Source organism: Triticum dicoccoides, chromosome 2A (assembly GCF_002162155.2).
Source record: "Triticum dicoccoides isolate Atlit2015 ecotype Zavitan chromosome 2A, WEW_v2.0, whole genome shotgun sequence".
In the NCBI taxonomy this organism is placed as follows: domain Eukaryota; kingdom Viridiplantae; phylum Streptophyta; class Magnoliopsida; order Poales; family Poaceae; genus Triticum; species Triticum dicoccoides.
This window is the reverse complement of record NC_041382.1, coordinates 287,974,674-288,002,250: the sequence shown is the minus strand read 5'-3', so window position 1 is coordinate 288,002,250 and position 27,577 is coordinate 287,974,674.

Sequence of the window (27,577 nt, the reverse complement as noted above, 5' to 3'; positions counted from 1 at the left end):
TGTTGGATGATATTCATCATGTGACAGTTATAACCTAGGGCGATATGGCACTAGCTCCAGTTCATCGATATAATTTAGGCATGTATTCCATAAATAGTCATACGTGCTTTATTAAAAGAACTTGCATGACATCTTTTGTCCTACCCTCCTGTGGTAGCAGGGTCCATATTGGAAACTAAGGGATATTAATGCCTCCTTTTAATAGAGAACCGGAACAAAACATTAACACATAGTGAATACATGAACTCCTCAAACTACAGTCATCGCCGAGAGTGGGCCCGGTTGTTGTCACTCCGGGGTTGTCGGATCATAACTGTAGTAGGTGACTCTAACTTGCAAGATCGGATCTAGAACATCGATATAATGATGAATTCATAAACAGTTCAGATCTGAAATCATGGCACCCAGGCCCAAAGTGACAAGCATTAAGCATAGCAAAGTCATAACAACATCAATCTAAGAACATAGTGGATACTAGGGATCAAGCCCTAACAAAACTAACTTGATTACATGATGAATCTCATCCAACTCCGCACCGACTAGCAAGCCTACGAAGGAATTACTCACTCCCGGTGGGGAGCATCATGGACTAGGCGATGGAGAAGGGTTGGTGATGACGAAGAACGAAGATCACCCTCTCCGGAGCCCCAAACTTACTTTAGATCTGCCCTCCCGAGGAAGAACATGGCTCGGCAGCGGCTCCGTCTCGTGGATCATGATAATTCTTTCCATGAATTTTTTCTAGAAATATGTGATTTTATAGTATCAGGGGGGTCATCAGCGGGGCCACCAGGTGGGTACAACCCGCCTGGGTGTGCCAGGAGAGGGGGGCGCGCCCTGGTGGGTTGTGCCCACCCAGGGCCCCCTCTCTGGTGGGTCTTGGCTCCAGAAATTCTTATTATTGATATAAAAAATCCTCGCAAAGTTTTGTTCCATTCCGAAAACTTTTATTTCTGCACAAAAACAACACCATGGTAGTTCTGCTGAAAACAACGTATGTCAGGGGTTAGGTTCATTCAAATCATGCAAATTAGAGTCCAAAACAAGAGGAAAAGCATGAGAAAAATTAGATACGTTGGAGACGTATCATCATTACTTGCTCATCACAAGTTATCTTGGTATCAAACTACTCGTTACTTATAATTTCAGTGCTTGCTGACATTATCTTGCTGAAAACCACTTGTCATTTCCTTCTGCTCCTCGTTGGGTTCAACATCTTACTTATCGAAAGGACTATGATTGATCCCCTATTCTTGTGGGTCATCAAGGCTCTTTTCTGGTGCCATTGCTGGGGAGTGATGCACTCTTAGTAAGTGGAAATTGTTAAGGAAGAATTATTATTACGTGCTGAAATTTACTGTCACTTGTTACTATGGAAAACAATCCTTTGAGGGGTTTGTTCTAGGTATATTCACCTCGAACGGAACCACAATTAGTCACCCTTCATCCTACAACACCTACTAAAAATATTGGTTATGAAATTCCTTCAGGTATGATAAAACAACTGCTAGTTAACCCTTATGGAGGAGATGGAACCGAACATCCTGATATGCACTTGATATATGTGGAAGAAATTTGTGGATTGTTTACACTTGCAGGTTTACCCGGAGATGAAGCTAAGAAGAAGGTTTTCCCTTTATGTTTGAAGCGAAAAGCATTGGCATGGTATAGGCTATGAAATGATATTGGATCTTGGAATTTGAATCGATTGAAATTGGAGTTCCACCAAAAAATTTATCCTATGCATTTGGTTCATCGTGATGGGAATTACATATATTATTTTTTGCCTCGTGAAGGAGTAAGTATTGCTCTAGCTTGGGGGAGGCTTATGTAAATGTTATATTCTTGTCCCAATCATGAGCTCTCAAGAGAAATTATCATTCAGAATTTTTATGCTTGGCTTTCTCAAGATGATCGATCCATGCTCGATACTTCTTGTATGTGTTCCTTTATGAAGAAGACTATTGATTTCCGGTGGGATATTTTAGAAAGAATTAAACACAACTCTGAAGATTGGGAACTCAATGAAGGTAAAGAGTCAGGTATTAAGCTTAAGTATGATTGTGTTTAATCTTTTATGAATACCATTGCTTTTCAAAAGTTTAGCACTAAATATGGACTTGGTTTTGAGATAGTAGCCTCCTTTTGTGAATATTTTGCTACTCATGTTGATCTCCCTAAGGAGAAGTGGTTTAAATATCACCCACCTATTAAAGAAGAAATTAATGAACCAGTAATAGCTAAAGATGAAACTATTATTTATAATGTTGATCTAGTTGTTCCTACTACTTATATTAAAAACCACCTTTCCCTTTTAGGATAAAGGAACATGCTAAGGTTTCAACCATGGTCAATAAAAGTAATATTAGAGCACCTAAACTAGCTGAACAAATCAAGGTAGAACCTAGTGTTTCTATGGTTAAAGATCTCCTGGTTGAAAATCTAGATGGGCATGTTATTTACTTTTGTGACGACGCTGCTAGAATTGCCAAACCTGATGAAAAGGATAAACATAGACCCATTTTTGGCATGCCTGTTGTTTCAGTTAAAATAGGAGATCACTGTTATCAAGGTTTATGTGACATAGGTGCTAGCGTGAGTGCTATAACTTTTACCTTATATCAAGAAATTATGAATGATATAGCACCCGCTGAAATAGAAGACATAGATGTTACTATTAAACTTGCTAATAAAGACACCATCACACCACTTGGGATTGTTAGAGATGTTGAAGTTTTGTGTGGGAAAATAAAATACCCTATTGATTTTCTTGTTCTTGGTTCCCCACAAGATGACTTTTGTCCCATTATCTTTGGTAGACCTTTCTTGAACACCGTTAATGCTAAAACAGATTGTGAGAAACAAACTGTCGGTGTTATTTTTGGTGATGAGTCTGATGAATTTAATTTGTCTAAGTTTAGTAGAAAACATCATAAGAATGAATTTCCTAGTAAGGATGAAATAATTGGTCTTGCTTCTATTGATGTGCCTTCTACTAATCCACTAGAACAATATTTGCTAGACAATGAGAAAGGTATACATATGCATGAAAGAAATGAAATATATAAGATTTTGTTTAAACAACATCCTCTGCTTAAACACAATTTGCCTATTAAAACTCTGGGAGGTCCTTGTCGGTGTCAAAACCGGCGGATCTCGGGTAGGGGGTCCCGAACTATGCGTCTAAGGAGAATAGTAACAGGAGGCGGGGGACACGATGTTTACCTAGGCTCGGGCCCTCTCGATGGAGGTAATACCCTACTTCCTGCTTGATTGATTTTGATGATATGAGTATTACAAGAGTTGATCTACCACGAGATCATAGAGGCTAAACCCTAGAAGCTAGCCTATGGTATAATTGTTATCGTCCTACAGACTAAACCCTTCGGTTTATATAGACACCGGAGGGGGCTAGGGTTACACAGGGTCCATTACAAGGAATAAGATCTACATATCCGTATTGCCAAGCTTGCCTTCCACGTCATTGAGAGTCCCATCCGGACATGGGACAAAGTCTTCAATCTTGTATCTTCATAGTCCAACAGTCCGGCTATCCGGAGACCCCCTAATCCAGGACTCCCTCAGTAGCCCCTGAATGAGGCTTCAATGACGATGAGTCTGGCGCGTAGATTTGTCTTCGGCATTGCAAGGCGGGTTCTTCCTCCGAATACTCCATAGAAGATTTTGAACACAAGGATAGTGTCCAGCTCTGCAAAACAAGTTCCTATACCACCGTAGTGAGAATAATATTTCCACAAATCTAATCTGCTGACACGTTTAGCAACATGACATCATGCCATGGCCCGGTCATTATTTGAGCCGTTTTTCTCAACAGGCACTTCACATATCGCGTGGCAGTTTTCTTGACACGTCTTCTCTAAGCAGAGATCGTGTCCCCTTATCACGGGATTCTCATCAATACAGGTATGGGTAACCCAACCGCGCCATCAATTACGGCGTTCGGGGAATAAGCGATTTTACCAGGTAAGTGGGGAGGCACATTGCCTCTTCCGCCCTTATAAGGGGACAAAGATTCACCCTTTTTACCCACGCCTTATTCCTCCTTGCTTATCCATTCTCGCACACTCGAGCTCCAGCGCCCAAGTTCGCGTCTTTCTCCTTAAACCACTCCAAGCATGTCCGGAGCGGGAGGCAAGTGGATGGTCTCCTCCGTCACAGAGGAGAACATCACAAAGCTACGGGAAGCCGAATATCTGGCTGCGGACATCGCGCACTGGCTGCCAGATGCGGGGCAGATCATCCCTATGCACGAACCCCATGAGAGGGTAGTTTTCCTTACCAACTTTGTCCGCGGACTGGGATTTCCCCTTCATCCATTTGTCCGCGGTCTCATGTTCTACTACGGGCTGGATTTTCATGATCTGGCCCCCAATTTCATCCTCAACATCTCGATGTTTATTGTCGTGTGCGAGGCCTTCCTCCGCATCAGGCCCCACTTCGGCTTGTGGCTGAAGACCTTCAATGTTAAACCGAAGGTGGTGGTCGGCCAGCAAGCAGAGTGCGGAGGTGCCATGGTGGGCAAAATGCCTAGCGTCACCTGGCTCGAAGGCTCCTATGTGGAGACCATAAAGGGGTGGCAATCGGGATGGTTCTACATCACCGAGCCGCGCGACACCAACTGGGTGGCGGCCCCCGAATTTTGATCCGGAATCCCCACGCGGCTCTCTTCCTGGAAAGAGAAGGGCCTGTCCTGGGGTTCCCCGGTAGAGCTGACCGGACTCCAGACCTGCATCAAGAACATGATGAGGAAGAAAATCAAGCTCGTCAACGTGGTCCAGGTCATGCTCTTCGCCGGATCCTCCCATGTCAACGACGGGTATTCAATTTGTGGGAGTTTGACACGGCCAGGCACCAGACGCTGCGAGAGCTCTTCGACACGATGCACAAGGACGTCTGGAAGGTGCTGTTCAAGGGCGCCGAGGTACCTCCTCCCCTTACCGAGGACCACGGACTCAACGTAAAGCGCCATGCCAATCCGATAAGTTTTTATATCTCACAGGATCTTTATTTTCCCTAGTTTAATCATGTGTCGGATCTAAGCTTCCATGCCATTAACATGACTAGGTAGAGACAGCGAAGCAGATCGATTGCCCAACCCCCTGCCTTAAGATCCTGCAGATGCTCTCCTAACAGAGATGCTAGTTCCGGCGCCTTATGAGGTGCCGGTGAAGAAGGCCAAGAAGAAGGCCACGGGGACCCGAAAGGGTCTCTGGCGCAAGGTTATATCAGACTCATCATCCGATATCTCCGAAGCGCACTGCTACCACGAAAACGAGGAGGAGTAAGAGGAAAGTTCTCCCCCCTAGCTGGGGGAGACAAGAAAAGGAAGGTCGCCCCAACCGGGGAGGCCGAAGGGTCCAAGAAGGGAAGGACCCTCCTTCCGGACTGCTCCACGACGACCGCCTACAGTGATGACGAGTGGTTACCCAGGGACAAGCCCCTGGCGAAGTGGTAAGTATCCGGATACCATAGTAATTCATGGTATGTTTTATTGCACTACTTCTCCTTACGCCGAATATGATTATGCAGTCCGTCCCGAGCCCATCTCGACGTATCTTCGTCGGACGGTTCTTTGGACTCGTTGGATATGAATAGCGATTCCCTTCCGACCGCCTCCACCCCTTACCCTATGGACAATTTCGAGGTGTTGTCTCAAAAGGCACCGAGCCGAGGGGAGGTAGTCCTGGGGGCACCTCGAGGCGGCCTTCGGGACCCTTGTCGCAAAGGGAGCAAGACTCCCATGGGCTCCAAGTTCGGACCCCAGCCGAATACTGCACCGGAACCTTGGGTGGTTCCGGACTCTGGCAGGCGACCCCCCATTAAGAGGGGCAAGCCGCCCGTGCTGGTGGCCTCTGTCCATCCAGAGGCACCGGACAACTTGTTGGAAGCGCTATCATGTGTGCGGTGATCGAGAAAGTTCAGTCCACCAAAAATGGACTAACTGAAGCTTGTGCCAGCCTCCTAACAGGCTTTCAGGTAAGCAATCAAAATATAGGAAAATATTACCGCATAGACAGTAGCCCCTGATGCTCTGTTTGGCACCAAGGCTGAAGCCCACATGGTCCTCCAAGAGATTGATGCGGTGAAGAAGATAGCAGATGGTAAGGCATTCATTATGAAAAGCAAGCATGTGAAGGAAACTTTCCTTTTACTTACCCAAGTTTGGAGCTCTCCAGGAGCTTTCGCAGATCTGCCCTGCAGTGTACTAGATGCCGCAGAGATTTACCGAGCTGAGGAGGGGAGCTCGACGGAAAAGTTGTTCTGGTCTCAGTATACTGGGACCGAACACCCGATGCCCTTGAGCGACCAGCTGAAGCAACTGGTCGAGCTTCACAAGGCGTCCGAACAGGCCATGAAGGGTCTTATAGTCCGGATGTGGCCTGGCGATCCCCTGCCTAGCAGCTACTACGGTCTAGTGAGGCGGCTTGTGGATGCCTGCCCACGGCTTGAAGTCATAAAGCGGTCCGTCTGCATCGAGGTTGTGCGCAGGGCTTTTGCCCGGGCGAAGGTGCACTGGGCGAAGCTGGACGCCATAAAGCTGGTGAAGGAGGGGCCGCCGGAGGGCAAGGAGCATCGCTGCCCCGAAATGTATTATGACACTGTCCTGAAGGGTTCCCGCCTTGTGGCGGAGGAATGTGCTAGAGATGTAATTTTTGAATGAACATGCTCATGTGATCCTGTAATGTGAAACGAGTTCATTTGTGCTATGCAACGCTTTTTGAATTTAAAATATTACCTTCTGTGTGGCCGTTTATAAAATCTGAGAGTTGGCCAGTCGTCGGCTACTGCCCCCATGTAACTAGTACTGGGGTGTTCAGAATAAACCTGAGCACTCTTTATCCTAATTTTGGGTCCTTCGAGGGAGGTGTTCAGCACAACGAACCAGGAAATCAGATTATAAGGCTTTATCACTCTCACCTAGCCATAGAAGTCTACAATTTTAAATTTTGGCGAAGCCCCTAGTATTCGGAAGGCCGAATTTGGGGCGCTATATACGCCTAAGTCGGACAAGGCCAAGGGAACCCGGAAGAGTTCCCGGCGCCAGGTGGTATCAGACTCATCGTCCGATAACTCCGAGACGAACTCCTCCCGTGAAGATGAGGAGAAGGAAGATGAAGATTCTCCCCCTCCAACCGGGGGAGACAAGAAAAGGAAGGCCGCCCCAACTGGGGAGGCCGGAGGGTCCAAGAAGGGAAGGACTCTCCTTCTGCACTATTCTACCACCCCCGCCGACGGCGAAGATGAGTGGCTGCTCAGGGCCAAGCCCCTGGCAAAGTCGTAAGTATTCAGATACCAGAGTAACTCATAGCATACTTTTATTGCACTGCTTCTCCTAACGTCGAATATGATTATGAAGTCCGCCCAAGCCAGTATCGATGCATCATCGTCGGACGGTTCCTTGGACTCGTCGGACATGGATAGTGATACACTTCCAACCGCCACCTCTCCTTGCCCTACGGACAATGCCGAGGTACTGTCTCAAGGGGCACCGAGCCAAGGGGAGACAATCCCAGAGGCGCCTCAGGGCGACCTTCCGGACTCCAGGAGCAAAGGGAGCAAGGCTCCCAGGGGCTCCAAGTTCGGCCCGCAGCCAGACACCGCGCCGGAACCTCCAGTGGTTCCGGACTCGGACAGGCGGGCCCCTTCCAAGAGGGGCAAGCCGTCTGTGCCGGTGACCTCTGTCCATCTAGAGGGACCGGACGAACTGTTGGGAGCGCTTAGCGGTGCTTCAATCGGCGAAGAGCACGACACTATTATGAGTGTGGTGATCAAGAAGGTTCAGTCCGCCAAGAGCGGACTGACTGAAGCCTGTACCAGCCTTCTAACAGGCTTTGAGGTAAGTATTTAAAATATAGGAAAAATATTACCTCATAGACAGTAGCCCGTGATGCTCTGTTTGGTGTTCACAAAGAAAATCCGAATAGAGGATCAATAATATCTGCAGGACTCTGAAATAAGTATGTTTGTATGCGTATGCAGGCTTCGCTGCTGACCTCTGCCGCACTGACTGTGGAGGTCGCCGCACTGAAGAAGGACCTCGAGGGGTCCGAGAAAGAGCTCGGCCTTGCCAAGAGGCAGCTCGAGGAGAACAAAGGTAAGTAATACCTTGTCTATATAAAAAAGAAAATGTGGTTGCGAACTGACATGATCATCATGAATGTGCCAGGGGCCACGACCGAAGTGGTGACCCTTAAGCAAGCACAGTCCGAGGCCGAAGACAAAGCGGCCATGGAGCGCACCGAGCGGGCAAAGCAAGAGGCACGGGTGGGCGAGGTGGAGCAAGAGCTCCAGGCTGTCGTGAAGAAGCACGAGGCTTTGGAGCTTGACTTGAAGACGCGTGAGTCCGAGCTTGCCGCGGCCCTCGAGAGCACAAAGAATGCCAAGGCTGAAGCCCAAAAGGCCCTCTAGGAGATTGAGGTGATGAGGAAGATAGCGGCGGGTAAGGCATTCAATATGCAAAGCAAGCATGTGAAAGTAAATTACTTGTTACTTACCCGAGTCTGGAGCTCTCCAGGAGCATTCGCAGATTTGCCCCGTAGCGTGTCGGATGCCGTGAAGTATTACGAGGCCGAGGAGGGAAGCTCGATGGAGAAGTTGTTCTGGTCTCAGTATACAGGGACCGAACACCCGATGCCTATGAGCGACCAACTAAAGCAACTGGTCGAGCTGCACAAGGCGGCCGAATAGGCCATGAAGGGCTTTATAGTCTGGCTATGGCCTAGCGACTCCCTTCCCAACAGCTACTTCGGCCTGGTGAGGCGGCTTGTGGATGCCTGCACACGGCTGGAAGTCATCAAGCGGTCCGTCTATATCGAAGGTGCCCGTCGGGCTTTTGCCCGTGCAAAGGTGCACTAGGCTAAGATGGACGCCGAGAAGCTGGTGAAGGAGGGGCCGCCGCAGGGCAAGAAGCATCGCCACCCTGAGATGTATTATGAGGGTGTCCTGAAGGGTGCCCGTCTTGTGGAGGACGAGTGTGCGAAGGATGTAATTTTTGAATGAACTTGCTCGTGTGATCCTGTATTATGAAAACTTGTTCATATGCGCTATGCAATGCTTGTTTTGAATTTAAAATATTACCTTCTGTGCGGCTGTTTATCAAATCTGAGAGATCGCTAGTCGTCAACTTCTGCCCCCATGCCACGAGTGTTGGGGTGTTCAGGATAAACCTAAGCACTGTTTTCCCATTGTTGGGTGCTTCGAGGGAGGTGCTCAGCACAACGAACAAGGCAATCGGACTTTAATGCTCTATCACTCTCATTTAGCCATAGAACTCTACAATTTTAAATTTTGGCGAAGCCCCTAGTATTCGGAAGGCCGAATTCGGGGCGCTATACACGCCTTAAGCCGGACAAAGCCGACTCCTCAGTCTAAGCGGCATAAGTCTTTAGGGACTCGAGACCTCTCGAACAGCGACCAACTCTCGCCTTATCATGACAGTCCATTTTAGCTTTCTCTACTGAGGTGCTTAGCCCAGCTGAACCGGGGCACAGTCACAGTAGTTCTCCCAGTGCTACCTTAGCCGATATAGCAGAACGTAAGGTACCAAAACATGGGAGCCGGGCAAACCCAACTATTGACCCAAGACTTGATTCGGAGTTGATGCATATAATGCTATAAGTTTGGGGTGCCGCACTGTCTAAAGTGTTCGGACTTCTCACGTCGTATTATGGGGTATGCTTAAGCCCCTGGCATATTGGCTGTACCAGAGTGTATGGGTGCTGGATGTCATGAATGAACATATGTAAAAAAAGAAGAATAGAGAATGTGATAATAGTCTAGTGCTATGCATTGTTTATTCAATAAGGTGCGTCGAAGAAGAATGATACAAGTAGTGCGATAAGGAAAAAAGTAGAACTATTTGACATGTCCCCTCCAAGGGCAAGCTGAGGAATGGTATTTAAAGCAAGTATTTCACTCGTTATCGGAGACCACCTGGGAGTTCCGTGGTGCGACGTGGCTTTTTGCCTACTTGGTTGTTGCATCGTGTGTCCGGTAGTCGTACTGCCGGACGGGGTTTCCAGAGATTAAAGTCCTGAAAGAGAGAAAAAATAACAAAGTAGGAAGCCCCTAGTGCGGTTGAGCCACGTCTTGGGGCGTGCCGTAGTCGTGGCCCCTCCCCACCTGTGCCCATGGTATTTTCAATGCGTAATTATGTACGCGTGGCATGGATTTTGTTGTTTGGCTGGTACTGGGGTGGGGGCCGCATTGCTATGCGAGCTCGGAACATGCTAGGCGATCTTGTTGCCGATTACTCCAGGCGCGCTTGAAGGTGTCCGGGTCTTTAATCGCTGAACTGGTGGATTGCCTTAAGAGGCTGCTTTGCGCTTCTGCTGCGAGGGCCGCAGTGTGGTCCTCCATGCGGAGAGAGCGCTCTGTGTTTCCATTGACTGTGATGACCCCTCGAGGTCCTGGCATCTTGAGCTTGAGATATGCATAGTGCGGTACTGCGTTGAATCTCGCGAACGCGGTTCGCCCGAGCAGTTCATGATAACCATTGCGGAACGGGACTATATCGAAGATTAACTCCTCGCTTCAGAAGTTATCCCGGGATCCGAAGACCACTTCCAGTGTGACCGAGCCTATGCAATGGGCCTTTACATCTGGTATGGCGCCTTTAAAGGTCGTTCTTGTGGGTTTGATCCTTGAGGGGTCTATACCCATTTTGCACACTGTGTCCTGATAAAGCAGGTTCAGGCTGCTACCACCGTCCATAAGGACTCGAGTGAGGTGAAATCCGTCGATGATTGGGTCTAGGACCAGTGCGGCGAATCCGCCATGACAGATACTAGTGGGGTGGTCCCTGCGATCGAAGGTGATCGGACAGGAGGACCATGGGTTGAACTTTGGGGCGACTAGCTCCAATGCATATACGTCCCTTAACGCACGCTTCCGCTCCCTCTTGGGGATGTGGGTTGCGTATATCATGTTCACCGTCTGCACTTGTGGGGGGAACCTCTTCTGTCCTCCGGTGTTCGGCTGCCAGGGCTCTTCCTCGTCATCTCTATGTAGCCCCTTGTCTTTGTTTTCGGCATTTAACTTGCCGGCCTGCTTGAACACCCAACATTCCCTGTTGCTGTGGTTGGCTGGCTTGTCACGGGTGCCATGTATTTGGCATGAGCGATCGAGTATGCGGTCCAAACTGGACGTGCCCGGAGTGCTTATTTTGAATGGCTTTTTCCGCCGACCTGGTTTAGAGCCTCTGAATCCGACATTGACTACCGTATCATCGGTATTGTCGCTATTGATGCAGCGCTTATGTTTGTTGCGACGTGACCTGCCATTGCTATCCTTGGTGTCTAAAGTACCGCGGTTCTTTGATATGTTATTGCTGCGAGCCAGCCAGCTGTCTTCTCCAACGCAAAAGTAGGTCACGAGTGCTGTGAGGGCTGCCATGGATTTCGGCTTTTCCTGGCCAAGGTGCCGAGCGAGCCACTCGTCGCGGATGTTGTGCTTGAAAGCTGCTAGGGCCTCTGCATCTGGACAGTCAACAATTTGATTTTTCTTTGTCAGGAACCGTTTCCAGAATTGCCTGGCCGATTCCTCTGGCTGCTGAATTATGCGGCTTCCAGATCTTCCCAACAACCAATGGATTCTGCTGGCAGGCTGTTGAGCCAATGCCGAGCTGGTCCTTTGAGTTTAAGTGGGAGGTATTTTATGGCATGTAGGTCATCACCACGGGCCATGTGGATGTGCAGGAGGAAGTCCGCGATCCATACCACAGGATCTGTTGTGCCGTCGTATGATTCTATATTTACAGGTTTGAAACCCTCTAGGATTTGATGATCCATTACTTCATCTGTGAATCATAGGGGGTGTGCGGCGCCTCTGTACTGGGCTATGTCGCGACGCAGCTCAAATGAGTCTTGTCCGCTGTGTTCGGCCCAACCGGATTTACTTTTACTGTATCCGGCATGATGGTTATCATCCCACGTGGTGGCGCGCCCTCGTGATCCGTAGATCGATCTTGCGTGTTTTGCTTTGTCCTCCAATACGTCTCGCAGGTCTAGCGTGTTTCCCCGTGCTTTGACATTTTTATTTGAGTGGCGTCGGGGTGCGGGCTCAGCTTTTGGCTGAAATGCCTCTCTGTCGCGGCCACGAGGTGGCCGATTAGCCGCATCATACACTGAAGATGTAGGTTTTAATGCTTCCCCCTCTAGTCGGGGTAGCAACCTGTGCTTTGGGTAACTCTTGGAGGGGCGTTCGAGTTCATATTCGTTGGCCGCCAGGACATTAGTCCATCTGTCAGCTAGCAAATCTTGATCAGCTTGAAGCTGCTGCTGCTTTTTCTTAAGGCTATTGGCCATGGCTATAAGCCGGTGCTTGAAGCGCTCTTGCTCGACGGGATCCTCAGGTACGACAAATTCGTCCTCGTCGAGGCTTGCCTCGTCTTCGGAGGGAGGCATGTAATTATCATCCTCCGCCTCTCCATCTGCCGCTCTCTCGGGAGGGCTGGCTTCTCCATCCTCCTGCTCTAAATCTTGCTAGAGGGGATTGTTGTCGTCTTCGGCACTGTCTAGAGTGCACTTATCTCCTGTTCCGGTGTCACCGCTTTTTCTTTGGCGAGACTTAGAGCGGCGCCGCTGACGTCGGCGCTTGGGTTGTTTCTTGGAGGGGTCATCCTCTGCTGTCTCGTCGCCATTGCCTTCTTTGGGTGTGTCTACCATGTATATATCATATGATGAGGTGGCTGTCCAGTGCCCTATGGGCAGTAGTTCCTCTTCGTCTCCCACATCGTCATCCATACCGTCGATGTCTTCGCAGTCGAAGTCGAGCATGTTGGTCAAATTGTCGACAGTGGCTACTAAGTGGGTGGTGGGTGGGCGGCGAATTGCTTTGTCATCCGCATCCCAATCCTGGTGAACATAGTTCGGCCAGGACTCTCCTGACAGGGAGAGAGACCTTAATGAGTTCGGTATGCCTTCGAAGGGAGAGTGTTGAAAGATATCCGTGGAGGTGAACTCCATGGTCGGCGCCCAGCCATATTCGATAGGCATGGGCGCAGGCGGTTCGGCGTCCGTGGCCGGGGAAGGATCCGGCAATTCGACGTCACGGATCTCGTGAAGGTTAAGGTCAATACTCGGCTCGATCGCCGCTGAGTATACAACCTCCGTGGCGGGTCTATCCACCCATCCATGGATGGTGCAGCTGGCTCCGAATTGAGGGTCGGAGCGGTTGCCGGCGCGATCTCCTGAACACTGTCCGATGGCAGAGCTAAATCATGCTCATCATGACCGTGTGGCGCTCTAGGCAGGGGTTCGAATCCATCGACGATCAAGTCTCCGCGGATATTGGCTATGTAGTTTAAGCTTCCAAACCTGACCTGGTGGCCAGGAGCGTAACTCTCGATCTTCTCCAGATGGCCAAGCGAGTCGGCCCGCGGTGCGAAGCCGCCGAATACAAAGATCTGTCCGGGGAGAAAATTCTCACCCTGGACTTCATCACTATCAATGATTGAAGGATCCATCAAGCCTAATTATGACGACACAGAGGAACTCTCAATGAAAGCACCAATGTCGGTGTCAAAACCGGCGGATCTCGGGTAGGGGTCCCGAACTATGCATCTAAGGCGGATGGTAACAGGAGGCAGGGGACACGATGTTTTACCTAGGTTCGGGCCCACTTGATGGAGGTAAAACCCTACGTCCTGCTTGAATATTCATGATAATATGAGTAGTACAAGAGTTGATCTACCACGAGATCGGAGAGGCTAAACCCTAGAAGCTAGCCTATGGTATGATTCTATGTTGTCCTAAGGACTAAAACCCTCCGGTTTATATAGACACCGAAGAGGGCTAGGGTTACACAAGGTCGGTTACAAAGGAGGAGATATACATATCTGTATTGCCTAGCTTGCCTTCCACGCCATGTAGAGTCCCATCCGGACACGGGACGAAGTCTTCAATCTTGTATCTTCATAGTCCAACAGTCCGGCCAAAGGATATAATCTGGCCGTCCGGATACCCTCTAATCCAGGACTCCCTCAAATACGTCAAAGCGTACTGATACAAGTATTGCAATAAGCAAAAAATAGGACTATTTGAAATGTCCAATCCAAGGGAAAGCTGCGTATGGGTAATAAAAAGAGGGTATATCGATTGTTATTAGAGACCACCTGGGGGTTCTCTTGTACGTCTTAGCTTCTTGCCTCCTTGGTTGTTCCGTCCCGTAATTTGTCTGACAATCATACTGCCAGAATGGGCTTCCAGAGAGTAAGTTCTTGAAAGAGAAAAAATGATAAAGGTATGCAGCCCCTGGGGCGGTTAAGCCACATTGCGGGACGTGCCCTGATCGTGCCGCCGCCTATGCCCATGGTATTTTCAGTGCGTAATTATGTACGCGCGGCATGGATTTTGTTGCTTGACTGGGACTGGGGCGGGGGCCGAATTGCTAGGCGAGCTCTGAATGTGCCAGGCGATCTTGTTGCAGGTTACTCCGGACTCGCTTGACGGTGTCCGGGGGCTGTATCGCCGAATTGGCGGTTTGCCTTAAATGGCTGCTTTGTGCTTCTGCTGCAAGGGCCGCGGTGTGCTCTTCCGTGCGGAGCGAGCGTTCTGTGTTTCCATTGACTGTTATGACCCCCCTAGGTCCTGGCATCTTGAGCTTGAGGTATGCGTAATGCGGTACCACATTGAATTTTGCAAATGCGGTTCGCCCGAGCAGTGCGTGATAGCCACTGCGGAACGGGATGATATCGAAGATTAACTCCTCGCTTCGGAAATTGTTCGGAGATCCGAAGACCACTTCTAGTGTGATTGAGCCCGTGCAATGGGTCTCTACACCTGGGATGATGCCCTTAAAGGTGATTTTGGTGGGTCTGGTCCTCGAGAGATCTATACCCATTTTGCGCACTGTATCTTGATAGAGCAGGTTCAGGCTGCTGCCGCCGTCCATAAGGACTCGAGTGAGGTGAAATCCATCGATGATGGGGTCTAGGACCAATGCGCCGGATCTGCCATGACGGATACTAGTGGGGTGGTCCTTGCAATAGAAGGTGATCGGACAAGAGGACCATGGGTTGAACTTTGGGGCGACGGGCTCCATCACATAGACGTCCCTTAGTGCACGCTTCAGTTCCCTCTTGGGAATGTGGGTTGCGTATATCATGTTCACCGTCTTCACTTGTGGGGGGAACCTCTTCTTTCCTCCCGTGTTCAGCGGCCGGGGCTCCTCCTTGTCATCACTATGAAGCCCCTTGTCCTTGTTTTCGGGATTCAACTTGCTGGCCTACTTTAACACCCAGCATTCTCTGTTGGTGTGATTGGCTGGCTTATCGGGGGTGCCGTGGATTTGACACAAGCGATCAAGTATGCGATTCAAACTGGACGGGCCGGAGTACTTATTTTGAATGGCTTTTTCCGCTGACCAGATCTAGAGCCTCTGAATCTAGTATTGACAGTCGTATCATCGGCGTCATCGTCGTTGTTATGGCGCTTGTGTCTATTACGACATGGTCTGCCATTGGCATCTTTGGTATTCGAAGTGCCTGGATTCCTTGATGTGTCGTTGCTGCGATCCAGCCAGCTATCCTCGCCCGTGCAAAAGCGGGTCATGAGTGTCGTGAGGGCTGCCATAGACTTCGGCTTCTCCTGGCCGAGGTGCCGGGCGAGCCACTCGTCACGGATGTTATGCTTGAATGCCGCTAACGCCTCTCCATACGGACAGTCGACAATTTGGTTTTTCTTAGTTAGGAACCGTGTCTATAATTGCCTGGCCGATTCCCCTGGCTGCTGTGTTATATGGCTCAAGTCATCAGCATCTAGTGGTCGCACATAAGTGCCCTGGAAGTTGTCAAGGAATGCGTCTTCCAAATCCTCCCAACTGCCGACGGAGTCTGCTGGCAAGCTATTCAGCCAATGCCGAGCTGGTCCTTTGAGTTTTAGTGGGAGGTACTTGATGGCACGTAGATCATCACCGCGAGCCATGTGGATGTGGAGGAGGAGATCCTCAATCCATACAGCGGGATCTGTTGTACCATCATACGATTCGATATTTACGGGTTTAAAACCCTCCGGGAATTCGTGATCCATAACTTCATCAGTGAAGCATAGGGGGTGTGTGGCGCCTCTGTGCTGGGCTATATCACGATGTAGTTCATATGAGTCTTGTCTGCTGTATTCGACCCAGCCGGATTTACTTTTAGTGTATCCGGCGTGACGGTCATCGTCCCGCATTGGCGCTCGCCCCTGTGACCCGTATATCGACCTTGCATGTTTTGCCCTGCTTTCCAATACGTCTCGCAGGTCCCGTGTGTTGCCCCGGGCCTTGGTATTTTTGTTTGAGTGGCGGTGGGGTGCAGGCTGAAACGCCTCTCTGGCTCGCCCATGAGGTGGCCGGTCAGCCGCATCATACACTGGTGATGTAGGTTTCAATGCTTCCTCCTCGAGTCGAGGTAGCGACCTGCACTTTGGGTAACTCTTGGAGGGGCGCTCGAGTTCGTATTCCTCGGCCACAAGGACTTCGGTTTGTCTTTCTGCTAGAGAATCTTGATCAGCTCGAAGCTATTGTTGCTTTTTCTTCAAGCTATTTGTTGTGGCTATAAGCCGGCGCTTGAAGCGCTCCTGCTCGACGGGATCCTCAGGCACGATAAATTCTTCGTCGCCGAGGCTCACCTCGTCTTCGGAGAGAGGCATGTAATTGTCCTCCTCCGATTCTCTATCTGCTGCCTGCTTTGGAGGGCTAGCTTTTTCACCCTCCCGCTCTAAATCGTGCTGGAGGGGATTGTTGTCGTCTTCGGCACTATCTGAAGTGTTATTGTCTCTTGTGCCGGTATCACTACTTTTGCTATGGAGGGACTTAGAGCGGCGCCGCTGACATCGGCGCTTGGGTTGCCTCTTGGAGGGGTCATCCACCGATGTCTCATCGCCATTGCCTTCTTTGGGGGTGTCCACCATGTATATATCATATGATGAGGTGGCGGTCCAGCGCCCTGTGGGCGGTGGTTCTTGTTCGTCTCCTGCATCGTCATCCATACCGTCGATGTCTTCGGAGTCGAAGTCGAGCATATCGGTTAAATCGTGGACAGTGGCTACTAAGTGGGTGGTGGGTGGGGATCGAATTTCTTCGTCGTCCGCATCCCATTCTAGCCGGATATAGTTCGGCCAAGGTTCTCCTGACAAGGAGAGAGACCTTAATGAATTTAGCACGTCGCCGAAAGGTGAGTGCTGAAAGATATCCGCGGCGGTGAACTCCATGATCGGCACCCAATCGGATTCGATAGGCACGGACGCAGGCCACTCGGAGTCCGTGGCCGGAGACGAATCCAGTGGTTCGGCAACACGGCTCTCGTAAGGGGTGAAGTCAGTATCCGGCTCCATCACCACTAAGAGTGCAACCTCCATAGCGGGGTCTATCCTGCCGTCCTCGGATGGCGCGATTTGCTCCGGATTGAGGGTCGGAGTAGTTGCGGGTGTGATCTCCCAAACACTGTCCGACGACAGAGTTACGTCATGCTCGTCGTGATTGTGCGGCGCACCTGACATGGGCCCGAATCCATCGAAGATCCAGTCCCCGCGGATGTCGGCAGTGTAGTTTAAGTTTCCAAACCTGAACTGATGGCCAGGGGCGTAGCTCTCGATCTGCTCCAGATGGCCAAGCGAGTTGGCCCACAGTGTGAAGCCGCCGAATATGAAGATCTGTCCAGGGAGGAAAACCTCACCCTGGACCGCATCGTTACCGATGATCGAAGGAGCCATCAAGCCTTATTGTGACGGCAAAGTGGAACTCTCAATGAAAGCACCAATGTCGGTGTAAAAATCGGCGGATCTCGGGTAGGGGGTCCCGAACAGTGCGTCTAAGGCGGATGGTAGCAGGAGGCGGGGGCCATGATGTTTACCCAGGTTCGGGCCCTCTCGATGGAGGTAATACCCTACTTCCTGCTTGATTGATCTTGATGATATGACTATTACAAGAGTTGATCTACCACGAGATCATAGAGGCTAAACCCTAGAAGCTAGCCTATGGTATAATTGTTGTCGTCCTACAGACTAAACACTCCGGTTTATATAGACACCCGAGGAGGCTAGGGTTACACAGAGTCGGTTACAAGGAAGAAGATCTACATATCCGTATTGCCAAGCTTGCCTTCCATGCCAAGGAAAGTCGCATCCGGACACGGGACGAAGTCTTCAATCTTGTATCTTCATAGTCCAACAGTCCGGCCAAAGGATATAGTCCGACTGTCCGGAGACCCCCTAATCCCGGACTCCCTCAGTCCTCCTCCACCTAAAGGTGATCCTGTGTTTGAATTCAAATAATTGCCAGACAATTTAAAATATGCTCATCTTGAACATGAAGAAGAAGGATTATTAAAAGTTCTGAAGAAGCACCGAGCTGCTATTGGGTATACTCTTGATGATTTAAAGGGCATTAGTCCCACACTCTACTAGCACAAAATTAATATGGAACCTGATGCTAAACCCGTTGTTGGTCACCAACGACGTTTAAATCCTAAAATGAAAGAAGTGGTAAGAACTGAAATACTGAACCTTTTGGAAGCAGGTATAATCTATCCCATAGCTGATAGTAGATGGGTAAGTCCCGTTCAATGTGTCCCTATGAAGGGAGCTATTACTGTTGTTCCTAATGCCAAGAATGAATTTATTCCACAAAGAATTGTTACTGGCTATAGAATGGTAATTGATTTTAGAAAATTGAATAAATCTACTAGAAAAGATCATTACCCTCTGCCTTTTATTGATCAAATGCTAGAAAGATTGTCAAAGCACACACATTTTTGTTTCCTTGATGGATATTCTGGTTTCTCTCAAATACCTGTCTCACAACCTGATCAAGAGAAAACCACCTTTACTTGTACTTTTGGAACTTATACTTATAGACGAATTCCTTTTGGTCTATGCAATGCACCAGCTACCTTTCAAAGATGTATGACTGCTATATTCTCTGATTTTTCTGAAAAGATTGTTGAGGTTTTCATGGATGTTTTTTACGTTTACCAAACTTATTTTGATGATTCCTTAAGCAAGCTTGATCGAGTTTTGCAGAGATGCGAGCAAACTAATATTGTCTTGAATTGGGAGATGTGCCACTTTATGGATAATGAAGGTATTGTCTTGGGACATAAAATTTCTGAATGTGGTATTGAGGTGGATAAAGCTAAAGGTGATGCAATTGAGAAAATGCCATGTCCTAAATATATCAAAGGTATTCGTAGTTTCCTTGGTCATGCTAGTTTCTATTGGAGGTTTATTAAAGACTTCCCTAAAATTTCTAGGCCCCTTACAAATCTTTCACTAAAGGATGTTCCATTTGTTTTTGATGATGATTGTGTAGAGGCCTTTGAAACTCTCAAGAAAGCCATGATTTCTGCACCTATTGTTCAACCACCTGATTGGAATTTGCCTTTTGAAATTATCTGTGATGCTAGTGACTATGTTGTTGGTGCTATTCTAGGACAAAGAGTTGATAAGAAATTAAATTTCATTCATTATGTTAGTAAAACTCAAGACAATGCTCAACGAAATTATGCTACTACTAAAAAGAATTCTTAGCAGTGGTGTTTGCTTGTGATAAATTCAGATCTTTCATTGTTGATTCTAAAGTTATTGTTCACACTGATTGTTGGGGATATAACTATTGGGGAACGCAGTAATTTCAAAAAAATTCCTACGCACACGCAAGATATATCATGGTGATGTATAGTTACGAGAGGGAAGAGTGTTGTCCACGTACTCTCGTAGACCGTAAGCGGAAGCATTATGACAACACGCTTGATGTAGTCGTACATCTTCACGATCCGACCGATCCTAGTACCGAAAGTACGTCACCTCCGCAAACTGCACATGTTCAGCTCGGTGACGTCCCACGAACTCTCGATCCAGCTGAGTGTCGAGGGAGAGCATTGTCAGCACGACGGCGTGATGACAGTGACGATGAAGCTACTGGCGCAGGGCTTCGCCTAAGCACTACGACGATATGATAGAGGTGGATTATGGTGGATGGGGCACCGCACACGGCTAAGATATCAATGATCAACTTGTGTGTCTATGGGGTGCCCCCTGCCCTCGTATATAAAGGAGCAGGGGGAGGCCCGCCGGCCCTTGGGGCACGCTAGGAGAGGAGGAGTCCTCCTCCTAGTAGGAGTAGGACTCCCCTTTTCCTAGACCTACTTGGAGGGGGAAAGGAAGGAGAAGAGAGAGAAGGAAAGGGGGGCGCGCGGCCTGCCCTGGCTGGCCCTCTCTCTCCACGAAGGCCCATGTGGCCCATTAGTTTCCCGAGGGGGGGGGGGGTTCCGGTAACCCTCCGGCACTACAGGTTTCTCCGAAATCACCCAGAACGCTTGCGGTGTCCGAATATAGCCGTCCAATATATAAATCTTTATGTCTCTATCATTTTGGGACTCCTCGTCATGTCCATGATCATATCCGAGACTCTGAACTACCTTCAGTACATCAAAACACATAAACTCATAATACCGATCGTCACCGAACGTTAAGCGTGCGGACCCTACGGGTTTGACAACTATGTAGACATGACCGAGACCCATCTCCGGTCAATAACCAATAGCGGAACCTGGATGCTCATATCGGTTCCTACATATTCTACGAAGATCTTCATCGTTCAAACCACACAACAACGTTCGTTGTTCCCTTTGTCATCGGTATGTTACATGCCCGAGAATCGTCGGTATCTCAACACCTAGTTCAATCTCGTAACCGGCAAGTCTCTTTACTCGTTCTGTAATGCATCATCCTGTAACTAACTCATTAGTCACATTCCTTGCAAGGCTTATAGTGATGTGCATTACCGAGAGGGCCCAGAGATACCTCTCCGATACACGGAGTGACAAATCCTAATCTCGATCTATGCCAACTCAACAAACACCATCGGAGACACATGTAGAGCATATTTATAGTCACATAGTTACCTTGTGACGTTTGATAGCACATAAGTGTTCCTCCGGTATTCGGGAGTTGCATGATCTCATAGTCAGAGGAACATGTATAAGTTATGAAGAAAGCAATAGCAATGAACTAAACGATCATCATGCTAAGCTAACGGATGGGTCAAGTCAATCACATCATTCTCTAATGATGTGATCCCGTTAATCAAATGACAACTCATGTCTATGGTCAGGAAACATAACCATCATTGATTCAACGAGCTAGTCAAGTAGAGGCATACTAGTGACACTCTGTTTGTCTATGTATTCACACATGTACTAAGTTTCCGGTTAATACAATTCTAGCATGAATAATAAATATTTATCATGATATAAGGAAATATAAATAACAACTATATTATTGCCTCTAGGGCATATTTCCTTCCATAACTACTAGGTATGACCCGCCCAGGAGGGGCCGGATCATACCACTGGCGACTTATAAATGAAGGTGGGTCATGCCAAGCCAATTAACGGCCCAAGTCCCAGAGGCGACTTGAGGCCCAAGAGGATGAACCGCCATATGTATAACTTGTATTGTAAGGCAAGCTTAGTTAGTCACCGAGCTGGACACATTTGTTATGAGCCGGCCGGGACTCTGTAAGCCGCCAGGCATCAACCTGTGTATATAAAGGGGTGACCCTACGGCAGGTTGAGGACAAGAAACAAGAGATTGAGAACTTGGTCAAGCGTATTCTCTCCCTGGTAATCGAAACCGAAGAAATGCAACCCCAAACTGGAGTAGGCCCTTACCTCGCTGCGAGGGGCCGAACCAGTATAAACCCTATGTGCCCTTTGTCCCTATTAACCCCTTCAAGCTAACTACGTTGCGATGGCTCCACATCTAAGTCCTTTTGCTAGGGCATCTGCCGTGTTAAATCCATGATAGTTGGCAACCACCGTGGGGATAGCGCACGGTGGTTTCGAGTTCTTGAAGGGAAGCTTCCCAGGGATTAAGGGATACGCTGTGGCCGGATGACCAAGAGTCATCGTGGCAAACTCTACATCGACGACGCTGGTTGGGGCCTCGAGGCCGGCTTAATTGAGTATGGGTATCGGGTCCCCTTCGGTGGAATCCACGTCTTAATCGGCAAGATCGGCAAATCGGGCCCTGAGCCGGACACGTGCACCAACATCATCGAGACAGCTCAGCGTGCACGACCCGCCAAGGTTCAAGCCGCTATGAAGCATGCCTTTGTTGGTTTCATCCATGGGGAGGTATTTGAGGAAGGATCTGTGTCTGATGGTGAGATGGCCATCTACTCTGATGGTGAATCATCAACCGGTGAGACCAATTCAATGTATCAACTGCAGGATGGCCGGCTTGGGGGCTGTTCCGATGGTGACAGTATTCCGGACCCCTATGAGCCGCCAAACAGGGTTGCGATCTTCATGGCCGGTACATAGCCGGCGCTTGGCTCAATGACCGCTGCGGCGATGACCTCTAGCTCAACGGCTGCGGCGACGGCTGGTTCTAGCGCCCTGCGTGCCCACCGGCTCAGGTTGTAACTGAATTGCTGGATGCTTTGGTGGCTTTGATGGGGGTGGAGGTGACCCCAGACAATCAAAGAACAGCATAGGGTGGATGTGGCGAAGCTACAAGATGAGATAGCTCAAGCCAAGGAAGAGCTGGCAACTGAAAACACTAGGATGGCCATGGAGCGAGCTGCTTTGGACGCTCAGGCACAACACATTCATGCAGAGTCTTTTCGGCTTACCTTGGATCAAAACGCTTCAGATGCCATCATGAGAAGGAAGCACCAGAGTCGCTTACCTCCGGAGTACGATGCGAGAAACCTTTTCAACACACCGGGGGCAGGGACCAGTGACCCGCCCATGGTGAACCGGGCGGTTGAGGCGCCCGTGGCCGGAGCGTCGGTTCAGCCGCGTACTATGGATCCACCTCGTGTGGATATGCCTCCACCTCGGCATGTTCCGACACCGCTGGGTCATTATTTTAACCCTCTGGATAATATGATCGATGCGGCAACACGTTCGGTGGCTCTCCCTATTGAAGGCGAGTCTCTAGCTGCGATAGAGACACGGAGGGTCAGAGAACTTCTTCAGACAGCAGTGGCCCTGCAGGCGGCTTATTTGTATAGTCGTGAACGGATTCACTCGACCCCTCATCCGAGCCGGAGTTACAGTCGACATATTGACTCGCGAGTAGTTTCAAGCAGTGAGCAACACCATAACCAGCCTCGTAGGATGACCCGGCGCACGGTGGTGTCGATGTCCAGACTTTGGTGGATCAGGGCAGGGCGCGTCGGGAGGCTGAGCTAGTGGCTCAGCTAGCGGCTCAACATCAATCTCTTGTTTATCCCTTAGCGTCTGTGTAGGCAGGAGTGACCTCAAGAACTCTGGGTCTGCCATGTTTAGTGCCGGCTCTATGCAACAAGCGTTTGCCCAAGGATTTCAAGGGCCCTCACAAGGTGCCTAATTACATAGCGGATCAGCCCCTAGAGGCTTGGATTGAGAGCTATGAATTGGCTGCGGAGGTGTTGGATGTCGATGATGCTGCGTGTGCCAAGTATTTCACCATGATGTTGGATGGACCGGCTCGTACTTGGTTGAAAGGGTTGCCTGCTAACTCCATCAGGTCATGGGCGGAGTTGAAAACATGTTTTATCCAAAAATTTAAAGACACATGCAAGCAACCAATGTCAATTATGGATTTAGACTCTTGCTTACAAGGTGAGGACGAGTCAACAACCAATTAGGTATGCCGGATCTCAGCTGTTATACACCCATCGGACAGTATCAACGCTGGTTCAGTAGTCCTGATGTTGGAGAAGAATTGATGTTTCCTTCCCATTAAGTAGAAACTGTGGCGGCTTTAGCGCCACTTCAATGACATGGGGGAGCTCATGGCGGCTCTCGTCAAATATGCCGAGTCTGATAGTACTAAAGACCCTGAGTCTGATGAGGAGAAGAGTGGTAAGGGGAAGAAGAGCGGCAACGCAAAGGGACAGCAACATAATACGGCACGTCAAAGTAGCAACGGTAAAGGCAAAGCTGATGGCAATGTATACATTCTGGCTAACACCAATACATAGAATACTAATCAGTGTCGTAAGGGAAAGCCGCCCCTGCTTCGAAGACCAAAATTCAACATTGAGGTGCTGATGAATCATCCTTGTCCAAAGCATGGTATGCAAGAGAACCCGACCAATCATCCGCGGAAGGATTGTTTTATCATGAGGGAGTGTAGGAATTCTAATTTTTTGTAGAACAATCATGGCCCGAATGGCGTGTAACGCCCTCGATGCGGCTATATCTCCTATGTGTCGAAGCACGACTTAGAGGCATAACCGCATTGAAAGCAATGTTGCAAGTAAGGTAATCTTCACAACAACCCATGTAAATATATAAAAGGGGAAAGGATACATAGTTGGCTTACACTCGCCACGTCACACAAATACATGAATAACATTACAATCATCCAATACACTCATGGTCCGACTACGGTACGTAAATAAAGATCAACCCCCACATGCGACACGGTCCCCGATCGCCCCAACTGGGCACCACTACTGATCATCTGGGAAAGACACATAGTAACGACGAGAGTCTTCGTCGAACTCCCACTTGAGCTCAAGCGCATCGTCTGGAACGGTATCATCGGTCCCTGCATCTGGTTTGGAAGTAATATGTGAGTCATGGGGACTCAGCAATCTCGCACCCTCGCGATCAAGACTATTTAAGCTTATAGGTAAAGACAAGGTAATTTGTGGAGCTGCAGCAAGCGATTAGCATATACGGTGGCTAACCTGTTCGCAAAAGAGAGCGAGAAGAGAAGGCAAAAGCACGGTCGAACAACTATGATCAAGAAGTGATCCTAGAACAACCTACGCCAAGAATTACTCCAACACCGTGTTCACATCCCGGACTCCGCCGAGAAGAGACCATCATGGTTACACACACGGTTGATTCATTTTAATTAAGTTAAGTTTCATGTTATCTACAACCGGACATTAACAAATTCCCATCTTCCCATAACCGCGGGCACGGCTTTCTAAAGTTGAAATCCCTCCAGGGGAGTCCCAACTTAGCCCATCACAAGCTCTCACGATCAACGAAGGATATTCCTTCTCCCGAGACATTCCGATCAGACTCGGCATCCCGGTTTTACATGACATCCTCGATAATGGTAAAACAAGTCCAGCAACACCACCCGAATGTGCCGACAAATCCCGACAGGAGCTGCACATATCTCGTTCTCAGGGCACACTCAGATGAGACTAGCTACGAGTAAAACCAACCCTCAAGTTTCCACGAGGTGGCCCCGCAGGCAGCTTAGTCAGACCAACACTAAGAGGAGCACTGGCCCAGGGGGGTTTAAATAAAGATGACCCTTGGGCTCCAGAAACCCAAGGGAAAAAGAGGCTAGGTGGCAAGTGGTAAAACCAAGATTGGGCATTGCTGGAGGAGTTTTATTCAAGGCGAACTGTCAAGGGGTTCCCATTATAACCCAACCGCGTAAGGAACGCAAAATCCGGGAACATAACACCGACATGACGGAAACTAGGGCGGCAAGAGTGGAACAAAACACTGGGAAAAAGGCCGACCCTTCCAGCCTTTACCAAGTATATCGATGCAATAAGATAACAATATAATATGGTGATATCCCAACAATAAACAATGTTCCAACAAGGAACAATCTCCAATCTTCACCTGCAACTAGCAACGCTATAAGAGGGGCTGAGCAAAGCGGTAACATAGACAATCAACGGTTTGCTAGGACATGGTGGGTTAGAGGTTTGACATGGCAATTTGGGAGGCATGATAAGAAAGTGGTAGGTATCGTAGCATAGGCATAGCAAAAGAGCAAGCATCTAGCAAGCAAAGATAGAAGTGATTTTGAGGGTATGGTCATCTTGCCTGCAAAGTTGTCAGAGTTGACTTGATCCTCGTAAGTGAACTCAACGGGCTCCTCGCTCGAGAACTCGTCTCCTGGCTCTACCCAAGAAAAAAGAACAAGCAAACGGAACACAATCAACCACGTGCAATGCTCAAACAACATGATGCAAACATGGCATGCTATGCGGGATGCGGTATTTGATGCATATGCAAGATTTGACAAGGAATGGTTGAACCTGGCCTCAACTTGGAAATCCAAGAGTGCCACTGGAAATTTGAGGTGATTTCGGTTGAAATCGATATAAAGATCACCGGAATCGGATGCACGGTTTGGAAATGGCAAGCAAAACAAATATGGCACTGGTGTGCGATAATCAGCATGTGACCAACTAAATGCATCAAGATAAATACACTACAGCACTCAAACATGACAACAATATACATGGAAGTGATCCACTCATGATGCTTGACAAAAGATGAACACTGAGCTACGGCTAGTTCATCCATTAACAGGTTCAAACAAGCATGGCAAAAGTGCAAACGATAACAGGTTTCAGACTTAGTGAAATTAACACAAGTTTGGAATTTAACATCAGGAAGCACACTTTAGAGCATGAAAACTACATGCTACAGGAACTTAACATGGCAAGGCCAGGCATGGAATGAAGCTACTCAAGGCACTTAACAAAATTCTCTTAGTGACCTTGAGCCAAAAGGGATCAGAAAATACAAGTGCAAACACGTGAACATGGCAAAAACATAAACAGATCTCAGACTTAGAGAAAAACTGGAGCATGCAAATCAGTTAACAAGTATGCATGTTTACGAGCTCGATGCACTCACTATAGATCATGGCATGACAAACTAAGCATACATCCATCAAGAATACATAGCATAGAAGATAGACATGGCAAGAACAACACCATAGCATGCACGGATCAATAGCAACATCCTCGGCAAAATTGCTAAACAAGTCAACAATCTGCCAGGATTCACGATATAGCAAAAGGAGAGCTCAATTGACTCAAGCTAGGGTGCTCCATAAATGCAAAAAAAGACATGGATGGATCGAGCACCACAGTGTTAACAATTCATCCTTACTGATCATCCTCAAAAGAGGCATGGATCACTAGGAAACAACATGAACATATGGCATAACGACAAAATCAGGACAAGGACTTAGTGAAATTCCAAGTGCCTGAAATCAGCAATACCGATTACGCTACTTTGCAAGCTTGTGCTAGTCATGACACAGTATCACCAAAATACATGGTAAGCACCTCTGTAAAGATGGCATGGCATATAACAAAACACATGTAGAGCTCAGGATCATATCATGCACACATTAATCATGGGAAAAATGACAAATAGCTATTTGATGAAACAGATCTGACAAATTCACCACATAGCCCTCTTCCAACAGCATTTCGGGCATCAAGATGAGCTCAAATGAAAATGATGCAATGAGATGAAATGATGTACTCGTCAAGGCGAACATTTTGATATGCTACATGCAAAATCGGAGGTACGGATGCAGAGTTATAGCATGTGCAAGATTGCAAAAAATTAGGGTTCTCTGGGAAAAAGTCAACCGAGTAGAATAGATCTCAGATCTGGATCGCCGGATCACTGTAGCGATGCACGCAGATTGAGGTTGAACGTCGCTGGAGAAGAAGAGGCTGGCGGGGCATGGTCGCCGGACCGGCTGGACGGCGCCAGCGTCGGAGAGGAGAGGCGACCGCGGGCGGCGTCGGTGTGATGGCAAGGCGGCGGAGCCGGCTGGCGAAGGGCGCCGGA